The sequence below is a fragment of the Thunnus albacares genome, chromosome 3 (genome assembly GCF_914725855.1).
Source record: "Thunnus albacares chromosome 3, fThuAlb1.1, whole genome shotgun sequence".
Classification (NCBI taxonomy): domain Eukaryota; kingdom Metazoa; phylum Chordata; class Actinopteri; order Scombriformes; family Scombridae; genus Thunnus; species Thunnus albacares.
In genome coordinates, this window is record NC_058108.1 from 13,944,618 (window position 1) to 13,956,527 (window position 11,910).

Consider the following 11,910-nt stretch of genomic DNA (forward strand, 5'->3'; position numbering starts at 1 on the left):
TGTCACACCCATGTGTTTAATTTAATGCAGTGGAATAACCATCTTTTCATGTTAATGTGTTGTATTCTCTCCCCTTTACCAACATTTCAAGGCATGTGTTAAATTATGCTAAATTCGATATCTTTATCTCTCAGTGGCCACCTGCTATTCATTTTAATGTGCATGCTGTGTTGTGAAGCGGCGCACAATGAATGCACTATGGATGCTCAGCTCCAACGATGTTTCGGTTAGTCTACCTCAATGAGGGATTCAACCCTCGCTCTTTGAAGTGTGAGCCTGCTCTTTGCCAAACCTTTGAGTTGGACATAGGAGAGAAAAAGCTTTTCTCTCTCGCTTTCTACTTTAATTACCTACAGAAGAACATGGTTTCCTTTCACTAAAGTCTCGTAGTTGTATATGTTGCAGTTGTTATATGAGGACCTTATCATAAAGGCTGGTGCCAATTAAGCCTTTTGAAGCCTATTCTTCATCCAAAGAGATCCTTAGCTATGTGTCTTTTGCCTTTCATCACCACTAAAAAGAATTCATTAACATTATAATAAATGCCAGGACTATATTTGGTAGCCTACATATACTCCTGATATATACATATATAATACTATATATATGTTACAGTGGGGTCCAAAAGTCCCATAAAAATGCTTCCCATGTTCATAACACTAAATGACAAATGTTCATATAAAACTTCACACAACTTATACTGTATAAATATATATACATGTATGTGTGTGTGTGTGTGTGTGTGTGTGTATGTATATATATGTTTGTGTTGTTTTATTTTTTCTTGTGTGTACCTGACAAAATGTGAAATGACTCCATTTAAGTTCTCCCTTTAATACTGTGTGCCAACAACTCCACATGCGGCCCATTTGCAGTCCCTGTTGTTTCAACTGTTGTCAGCTGAAAAGTATCCCATCAACCCCCCATGAAGGAAAAAGGCTCTATCAGTCACAATCAGCTGTATGTGTGTGAGCAACTTCAGGGAGGATTTATAATTGTGCATCAAGAAGAAAAAGAAGTACTTTATTGATCCCTGTGGGGAAACTGATCCTCTTCATTTGGCCTATCCTATACACAAACACTAGGAGCAGTGGGCAGCTGCAGTGCAGCAAACGGGGATCATGTCCAGCTCTTTTTGTCAGTGCTGGTGGTCAGGGGCATGACATACATGTCTTTGATGGTGGGAGGAAACAGGAGCATCCGGCAGAAACCCGCAAACACATGGAGAACATGCAAAATCCATGCAGAAAGGCTCTGGGTCGGCCAGGGAAGGACCTTCTTGCACAGTGCTAACCACTGAGCCACCGTGCTGCCCCAAAAGATCAGGGGAGAGCGTGACCTCAGACCACCACTACCAGAAATTATGCAGTCGAGATTCCTACATTTCAGGAATTCTGGCAGGGGTCAGCACAACTGCAATGACTGAGCCTCGCCCTGGGCGAGTCACCTTCTTGATCATGGCATCTCCCCTGCCAGGTAAGTTATGGGGTTATCGGTTTGAGCTGTAGCAAAGGCACTTAGCTGAAATCTGAGGCTGAACTGAAACCTGTACTGTAGGTTTCTCATGGCATTAATATCAGCAGCTCTGAGTCACTAGGCATCCACACCAACGGCAAACACACATGCAAGGCAAGGTAAGGGTGCGCTGTGCATTGTTTTCAGTGGAAGTACATGCTCTCCTGAACAATTTGTCCTGAAGTGGTACAGCTCTGTATGAATATCAGTTTGATATTCACCAGGCGAACAGGCTGAATTGATCTTCGTTGTGTTAAAAGTGCAAGTCTGGTGGACTATTAACCACTCTAATAATTGAGACTGTCCTCCCAAGAAAAATGACAGAATCGGTCCTGTCAGCAAGTGCCCCAAAATGACATGTTAACCTTCAATTGACAAAGCCCTAGCATGGCTGAAATAATTATGACAGGACGTCATTATTGAGCAACAAAGTCTGCTTAGGGAGGTAGTTGGATGGGTAAAGAAAACATCCGATTTTAACACACTTTTTAACACTGATCATTTCCTGTTTCCAACCATGAGTCAACATTGTTTTTTTTTAAACCATGATAACAATCCCTCATCTTAACCATATGGTTCTTACTGTAACCATGACTACAATAGCCCCCTCACCCTAACAAATGATAAAAGTACCTCTTTTAACCCAAAACATGATCTTTCCCAAATACTAACCAAGTTGTTACTTGTGCCTTAATATAACCAACCTTGGCCATAGCATTGTCACATCATAAATGTATTTAATTTATCAACAGTGACTTGTAATAACTTCAAAAGGCAAAGGGGGACAAGTGAAAGCAAGGCAGTCCTCCCTTTTTGCCTAAGGGACTGTTCTAACCAGGACTTTTGTTGAAAATCTATCACCAAACACCCAACCACATAGGACCACAGCACAGTCTGGGAGCACAGCCAGCACAAGGGACACCTGATCTGGGCACAAAACAAAGATCTTTAGCCCTTTCAACTACATCAGCATGGCAGTCTCTCACTACCAGACTGCCCTCGCTGCCTCCTTAAGATGAATGAAAGGACAGAGGTTGGAGCTTATTAGACAGAAGAAAATTACCTCACTTTTCCCTGCCCCTCTTTGATCCCTCACCTTATGTCTCATAATTTTTTCTCATAGTCTTACTTCACTTCTTGCAGGTGTTCATGCAGTGTAACATATGCCATATACATCTATGTGAAACAGGAACAGATAAAACTGCAAATATTATATTTCTCTTCAGTCAGAGTTACGCACATTGACTCCAGGGAGATGTGCAGTCCAGCTACCTTAGCCGCTGGCATCTGTGCAGCTAATGAATTTCTGCTGGAAATTAAGTGTCTACATCAAGAGCTTGTGAATAGTAAGAGAAGAAAGAGTAATTACTTTCCCCAAACTGATCATCCAGTCTGGTGGTCCTAACCTAAAACAACTAAGGCACTAACCCACATTTCTAACCTTAAGGTCACCTCTGTTCTGTATATGAAATGTTTTAGAGACACAACTCTAGTGCAAACCCTGTGTTTGTGTGTGTGTATGTTTGTCTATCCCTTTCTCCCTCTCTGTGTCCCGATACAGAGGGAACCACAGCTAATGAAGCAGCAGGAGGAGGAAACAAGGCAGTGCATTGACAGCCAGAAGGCAGAGAAGCAAAACTGTGCACGATGGTAGCGGACCCTGAGCCGATCTGACAGAAGAAACAACTGGACCAGGTAAAGAAACAGACCGAGAGAGACATGGAGACAGTAAGACTTGAGGAGAAAGAGATGTGGAGAAAGTGAGGAGTGAGAGAGAAAGAGAAGGGGTAAGAAAGGGGTTGTTAAAGGGGTCTTTCCTTGCTTCAGTGATCTAACTGGCTGCACTGACTGCTACAGGGATGAAAGAGACTAAAGTCTGGGTCCGCTCCAAGCTCATTAAACACAGAGCCAGCCTCTCCCACTGAAGCCTAAAGGCCTCTGTGACCTTGCTAACCCTATACCAAGTAAAATGCAGCTGTCTGAATACAGCTTAGTTTCCCTGTTGTGACACACTTGGAGGAACATTTGTTATGCAGGATGCTCGTGTCAACAGGTGACCAAATGGACCCTGACCAAACTGACACAATAGGCTTAGCTAAATGGTAGAAAAGTTCTGATTTTGATTATATATACAGTGTATATGTTACTGTGGTAGGGCTTACTTCAGGAATGGTGTCTATGTGTCCATGCAGCATCCAAAACCCATGTTTTGTCTCTGAAATAGTGGAGCTGACTGTGTGTGAGTGTTCTCTTTGAAGCTAGCAATGCACAAAGATGTCTCCATCAGCAAGCACAACTGTCATGGTGCAATCTTTTTATACAGAGTCAGAAATAATTGTGTTGATGAGGCTATTCATTTTTTTCCCTCCTAAGGGGTGAATCACTGTTTAACAGGGTAATGACTCCTGACTTGAAACACTGACAATAGCAGCAGAGCCACACTTGGAGCCTTAGTGACATCACAATTGGAGATTGTTGTCCTAGAAAGATGCCAACCTTTTGTGCCAGTGAATTTCTTTAATCCCTTGAACCTGATTGATGCAATTTGTGTCATTCAGGTTTAAAAGGTTGACAACCTTTTTTTCTGAGTGACAGTTGAATTAAATGTGAACCCAGAAACATCATCCTCTTTCTAATTATAGCAGTATTTTCAATGTCCATTGCAGATGAGATGAAAAAATGCGTCTTTGCCCAATAATTGTGATTTAGATGTTCTCTTCAGTATTAAATGTAATCCAGGTGATTGTTGTCAATACATCCACAGTTGCAGTGAAAACAGGAAAAGCTAATGGCTTTTCATGTTGCAGTGTCACCAAAATTAAGGGGGAAAAAAAGGGGCTGAGCTAACTCACCATTTTAATGTTTTACTTAGTGTTGTGGCAACATTATACTTCCTGTTTACATCCCCCAAACCATGAGGGGGACCATGAGAAAAAGAAAAAAGTAGAAAATGCAAATTCCTTTTTTGGTTTCACAATAATAAAGGCACTCTGTAGAGCAATGTTTTGTCTCAGTTTTGAAGACTAGCAGTTATGCAAAAAAATGCCAATTTAAAAAATTGGCTTTGCAAATGTTTTATGAGGAAGAGGCAGCCAAGAGGTCATAGGCTTAGGGAACCTTTCGAGAAAAAAATAACTTGAAGCTTGTATGTAGGATTTGAAATTTTCTGACTTTGGCTACCATAGCAGCAATATCAAACTGCTTTAAAACAAAATGACCCCCCACCATTGTCATGGGAACAATGAGAATTAATTAACTGAAAACAACATGTAGACTGCACTAACAAATGATGACAATACAAAAAGTTTATAGTTGGTGCAATGCCTATTAAGAAGTAATTGTACATTCTTGTTTGAAAAACTAATTTCAACAAAATTTCTCTACAATGTAGAATAAGTATCCTGTTGTTTGTAATGAAACAAGTCAGGCTGTTGTATGTGTTATCTGGATGTACAGTCTCTGCTTCCCCCATTTCTGCTTTTTTTTTTTACATTTACATTTTTTTACATTACATTTTTGGTGCTGTGTTTACTGAAGAGAGACACTGTAGGGACAAATATGATCAAAATTGTGAGGGGACGAAGGTAGCCAAAGGCTGTTTTTGGTATTTGGGGACAAAGGTGACTGAAGGCTTTTTTGAGGTTTTGAAAAATGTCTCTTTATTGGATCCTGCGGCATGATATGTCAATGCACAGCCAGTGATCCTTGGTTTGAATTCCTGTATGGCATCTATTGTTCTGTTGGAACAGTTATATTTAGGTATGACATTACCAATGTCATGTTATGCTGTAAGGACATTTAGGTTTCCTGATATCATATATTTTATTTATTGACTGACATGTCTAAATTTCAACATTTCCAAATAGCATAGTTTAAAAATTGTTGTCATCCACAATCAGTGTGCCATTTTTAGTGTCTCATCACACTCCTCTATACAGGTATAAAGATATAATAAGGGCATTGTTTTTTCATTATTCATTTGATATGAGACATTGTAAGCATTTAAATGATGAAGAAATTTAGTTGATACTCTTTTGATCTTTTGAAATCAAGCATTTTATAAAAATCAAATTCTTTGATTTGCAGATTATAAGATTGTTTAGATAGAGTCATGTAATTTGTCACTTATTATAGGTATAATAGAAACAATGTTAAGGTGGTACACTCGCAAATGATTAATTCCAATTACATTCTAATCAAGTGTAGCCTAGAGAGATCTTTCAGAAAGTGCACAGCAGGTTGGCTGAACATTCAAAAATACTCCTTCTGTTGATAGGCAAGCATACAATTGATATACAATATGAAGAGTTAAACTTTCAATACATAATTATGATGAACTGGGTTTAAAGGTGCAGTTCTTTCGTTCCATTGCTTTCAAGGTAATTCTTCTGAAAACAACTAACTAAAACAATTAAAATAACTCAGAACGTTGTTACATACTTCTGTCCAGGAATTTTTCAAGAAAATACTGGTAAATATTTTTTTTTTAGAAAATAATTAGAAAATAGCCTGTAAAATAAAGGGTTAAGGTATATTTTTTTCGAGGAAAATTGTATGGCCGCACTTATTGTTAAATTAATCACAAATGTATCAATACAATATACATTCATCATTTCTGTGAGTTCCACTCCTCATAGCAATGACAAAGACAAACTGGGATAATCGGCAATAAAGGAGTGCAGTAACAATTATTTAGGGGGAAACAGAGACACTGAGGTGGAGGCATAAAAAGACAGGCTAAAGAGTTTAAAGACTTCATAACAGCAGAAAGAAGAAGAGAGTTGGGATAAGATAGAGATTGAGTTGTCACTGAGAGGACATGATAGAAAGGAAGAGAGACCCCCTTAAACATCCAGCTCAAACCCATGGTAGATTCATTTAAATCAAAACTCTCTCGTCCCTCCTACTTCTGGGTTATTTCTGTAGCAGGAGGCTTTGCTATATAACCTTTCAGACTACAGTGGGTCCCCAGCTGCCTCGATAAATAATCAATGAGCCTGAATTATGCACTAATAAAAAGGCTTCTCATTTTGGATTATTTTATTATTAAGTAAGTAAGTAAGTAAGGATAGATATTTAAAAGTTTTCCTGGGTCTATAAGGGAGATGTTATGGCAATACTGGTACATGCAGATTCAGCATAAAGCATTTGGTTTATGGTGTTTGGTGTATGGTTTTAATTCAATTTTTTCTAATTTAAATGATAATGAGGACTTTAAAATAGCACAAAATCTTCTCAAGCACCTGTTCTATTTAGCCCCAGACGCCCAAGGGACCCAAAGGACTCAGGTTGTGGTAATTTAATTATTACAAATTTGTTTTAATACCTTTAATATTTCATTTGATATTATGTTTTCATGGTGTTGAAAACTGCACCATTTGGTGCAACTGGTATTATGTTTTCATGATATTATGTATTCATATATTGTATATAAACATGGATGACTTGTCTCTACTTCCTGCCACTACGCAAAAGTGAAGCCAAAATATCTAATTTCTGGTAACTGTCATCTTGCTTGTGTGACATCATTTGCAACCACAGTCTGCACAGTTGAGTCAGGGGATGACAGCCCATGGGAAACACCCTCTCAATTTGACTGACAGCTGTTCCACCGCCATAAACCTGACAAAACCAGTCGGTAACAAGCAGCTACAGCTGGCAGTGAATCACAAATGAAAACGTACATTAATGTCTTCCATTAGAAGCTGCTATGGTCACTTGGCTCATCTGATGGACGTTTGAGAGAGGCTGTCAATCACAGCTGTCAATCATGACATCACACTCCCTTTCTATATTGTCAAATAACTAATTAACAAAAAACTTATAAGAAAAATGAACACTTAAACATATATCAGTGTGATACGAACTACCTAAAATGACAGAAACAATCTTTGAGAAAAATGTATTTGACATGCACTTTGATTTGTAGTTTGGTCCATGTCCCATCCATTGACTGTATATAAATATGGATGACATGTCTCCACCTCCTACTGCTATGCAAAAGTGAAGCCAAAATATCTCCTTTCCAGGAGCTGCCATCTTGCTTGTGTGCCATCATTTGGAGCCAGAGTCTGCGCAGTAGCGTCGGGCGGCGGGATGACGGCCCACAGGCCACGCCCCCTCAGCCATCACGCTGTTTGACGGAGGTTTGAGAGCAGCTGTCACAGCTATCAATCATGACATCACACCCCCTTTTTATATTGTGAAAGAACTAATTAAAAAGAAACGTATCAGAAAAATGAGCAAAAACATCAGCATGATAAGAACTACCTAAAGTGACAGTAACCATCTGGGAAAAATTTATTTGATGTGTACTTTGATTTTTTAGTTTGGCTGATGTCCCACCTGCTAACATGGAGGGGGTGGGATTTATGATCTATACTGAAGCCAGCCACCAGGGGTGATCGAGATGTTTTGTCTTCACTTTTGGAGAGCTGTCATGGTGTATATACAGTCTGTGGTGTACACCCATAAACCTATTGAATATACTGATTTTTGGCCACTTGGGGGCAGCACAACAAGCTGTATAAACTTGATATGGCTAGCATGATAGGAACAAGCAGGTAGCTCTGAGTCTGAAAAGTAAAGTCAATGCGTAAGTTCCTTAAACCTGCATTCTCTCTAATAGCCAGCAGGGGGTGACTCCACTGCCTCTAAAAAGAAGTTTGTTTGTATAAAGCGGCAACCTCTGGGGCTGAAAAATGAAGATAATGCGGAAGTGCCAAAAACCTGCATTCTCTCTAATGGCCAGCGGGGAGGCAACTCTACTGGCTGCAAAAAGAAGTCCGATTGTATGGGATGAGAAAATGACCCTACGTCTCTCTTGATTTATTACGTCAGTAAACTGTTCCCTAATGAGTTTATGGTCTTAATCGCTAGTTTCAAGTCTTCTTCAATACAGCATGATGTTCATTTTGTAAATTATGGTCCCATTTAATTTAAATTTGACGATAAAGCAGGGTATGCTTTAGGGTGTGGCTAAGTTGTGATTGACAAGTCGCTACCACGGTGACAACATTGCTTACGTAACGTAACCACTGCATATGGGCGTAGCTGCTGCCATTTCACAGTGTGTTTTCAGTTCACTGAAGTTAATTGTAACATTGTAGTCACCTTAAAACAGTCTTGTTCAGCATTTGGTTGTAATAAAAGACCCATCAATGAGCCGGATGATCAGTTTTTCCGGTGAGTACGTTTTGTTTTGACCGTTTTAGGCCTGTTTTTCGCTAGCGAAAATTAGCATTTGCATTAGCATGATCACTGTTAACCATAGATTGTAAATGCACTGTGCTAACCAAGCTAGCAGCTAGTGCTATAGCCAGCACCACCCTCTCATCCAAATTTGGTCACTTCTGGCTCCAAAAATCAAACATGGCGATGGCCAAATCCAAGATGGCGATGGTCATATCGCTACACTCGAGGCTTCAAAACAGCAGTTTGCAAACCAATGGGTGACGTCACGATGACTATGTCCATATTTTTTACAGTCTATGGTTTGTATAGAAGTCTATGGGAAAATTACCCCAATTCTCACTTGATTTATTGTCTCAGTAAACACTTTCCTATTAAGTTTATGGTCTCAATTGTTAGTATCAAGTCTTCATCAATACAGCATAATGTTCATTTTGTAAATCATGGCTCCATTTAGAGTGAAATGATGATAAATCAGGGTATGCTTTAGGGCGTGGCTACCTTCTGACTGACAAGTCACTACTATGGCAGTGTGTGAGGTGCTGAAGTTGGACCCTGGGGAGTTCCCCAGCCCCACACATAAATCCAAATATGGACAAGAATGATATCACTTCTGACTCCAAAAAACCAAGGCGGCAAGGGTCAAAATGCCAAACATGAGACTTCAAATGGGAGTCCGCAAACCAACGGGTGACATCTCTGGTTACTCTGGTTATGAAACAGATGCCTTTTTACACATCCAGCAGATACAGAGCAGCATTAGCATTCATTTGGACTCATGTTTGTGTCCACCTGATGAATGTAAGTCCACTCTTCACTCTTCGTTTAAGTCTTGTTTGGATTCCAGCAACTGCTAAAATGAAATATTTGGTTCCTTGGATGCTTCCTTTGTCTGCTGTTTGGTGCTTGGCAGGTAGCATCAGTGGGTTTTTCAACCTTTTTGATGAAAACATGCTGCTGGCTGCATCCCATGAGTAGTGAGACTGAACCAAAAAGGTGAAATAGTAAAGTTGAGTGTTGCAAAAGCTAAACAGACAATAAAAAGAAAAAACGAGCTGAGTTAGCTGATAATTCTCTGTGGGTTTGTCACTATGAGCAGCCCCTTTCACATACACACAGTCATTAGACCAACTGTTAATATAAAAATAATGACTATGGCAGCTTTAAACAAATTTGTGTTTAATCAAACTTTGACAAACTGCCTTACGCACAGCAAACCTTGGACTGAGTAGTATTCCAAAGTAAAAACAGGTTGGTTTTTGGGAAAAATGGGTTGGGGGAATGTGTTGGTGGGGGGCTGAATATGGGCCCACAGTTCATTTTTGCCCTAGCTGGTTAATCCAGCTCTGTATTTAGTACTTATGTTTAGAGGAGTCTCATTAATACAAACATTGTTTAAGAGAAATTTTCTTCGATATCTTGGCAGCATATATTGCATGCTATTTACTTGTAACTATGTAAATGTGTAGCAATTTGCACTTACAGTGTCTTGCAGAGGCACCTACTTCTGTAGAAGGCTGTTGAAGTTCATGTTTGTCACTTTTAATGAGCAAGGTTTAACACATGTAATGGTTTTAGTAACAAACCAAAGTCAATGACGTTTTCAATCTTTTATTCTGTCCTGAAAATAGGCATCAATCTGAACTGCCAGAGGCATTTCCTCATTAATTAAAAACTGCTTCTTTAAACATGGTGGCACATTTGGCTTCTGAAGTGGACTTGTAGGAATTTCATAATGACATGAGATGAAATGGAGGAAATTCCCAAACCCAGCGGCCCTTTCTGCATCTCCGTTTTTTGTACATTCCATCCCAGTGAGGCTGTGTAATCACGCACGCAACAGCTTTGTGTGTCTAAGCAGACACATATCTGTGCATTTTCTCCCCAAGCTGACCCACCCACTCTCCACATCTCTCCCAGCTCTCATCAGTGCTAATGGTGGAGCCAAGAGGACCATACAGAACACACCATATGCTGCTCCCAGTAATCGGCTCATTAGGTGCCTGCCTACTTACTCTCTGTCTGAATGGAAATTTGAAATATCATAGACAGCCAGATGCATTCTATACCCTTACACATGTGCAAACAAACAAATGAACACGCACATGCATAAACACAGTTACACATACTCAAATGAAAATCTTCTGTACACACACTGCACAAGTTCACATGTGCACATACACAGACACTCTCAGTACACTACAGCATGCATTAAGCATGGCCTGGTCTTCTGGTCTGTACTCTCTATGATTCACATCACCCCAACCCCCAGAGTGCTGTGCATCTTTATGTTCTCCATTGATTTGTGCCATTTTGCCTGTTATGCACATGTCTAATTTTTTAACAGGCTTTGGTGGTGAAGTAATCTGTTGGGGTAGCTCTATAGATATCTGTGTGAGTGAATGAGAGAACATTACTACACTAACAGTTCACCTTAACAACTTCAGAAGGTGATAATATGTCACTGGCCCTGTTCACAACTGGCATTAAGAATGTCTTGAGTGGGCCGATCACAATTAGACAGCTTGAAGTATAGGTGTAAATGCACCCAACATCCATTGAGGTCGCACTGAGATCCAATCGCTCAGACCACATTTGGAGGTGGTCTGGGCCGCATATGGCCACATTCTTTTAGCAATGTGTACACAAATGTGTCCTGGGCCACATTTAAGGTCCGCAAACTCAGCTGATGTCCTCTGTGTAAGTGGAAGTACTCATTCGCATGCCAACGGCGTTGTATGAAAGTGTGAAACAAAAAAGAAGCCACAACAGGCAAAATGTATTCTCATGGATGGAGTGCACAAGAAACATGCTGTCTGATTTACATTTGGGCCGAAGAGTTTTTGATTTTGCCTGTGTGCCAAGGTCTTTGCAAACTCCTTCTTCTTTTAATTTTTTTTTCTTACCGGTTAAAAACACAACGCAGCTGGTCTTTGCAAACGGAAATGATGTATGTAGCATTTGTTTCGATTGTTGTATTTCTGGCCACCTGGCAAATATTATTATAATATAATATTCATTCTAACTGTTCTCCAGCTAGTTGTTAACATTGTCTGTCTGGCATTTGGTCCTGAGCAGGTAGTGTACAAAGAGTTTATTGGGAGCGTTGAGACTCAACTAAAACAATATCTTAAAGTTGCGGGCAGTAAAACCAAAACAATGAGCTTAAATGGAAAATTCTCTGATCTGAGGGGAACTGCAGAG

General features: G+C 39.8%; 1 non-coding gene across 1 annotated transcript; it reads right to left on the reverse strand.

Annotated features, from left to right (window-relative positions):
* Window positions 1-1,323: 1,323 nt before the first annotated feature.
* LOC122979876 lies at window positions 1,324-1,484 on the reverse strand. Its single transcript, XR_006402953.1, has one exon. It is a non-coding gene; the product is annotated as a U1 spliceosomal RNA (small nuclear RNA).
* Window positions 1,485-11,910: the final 10,426 nt, after the last annotated feature.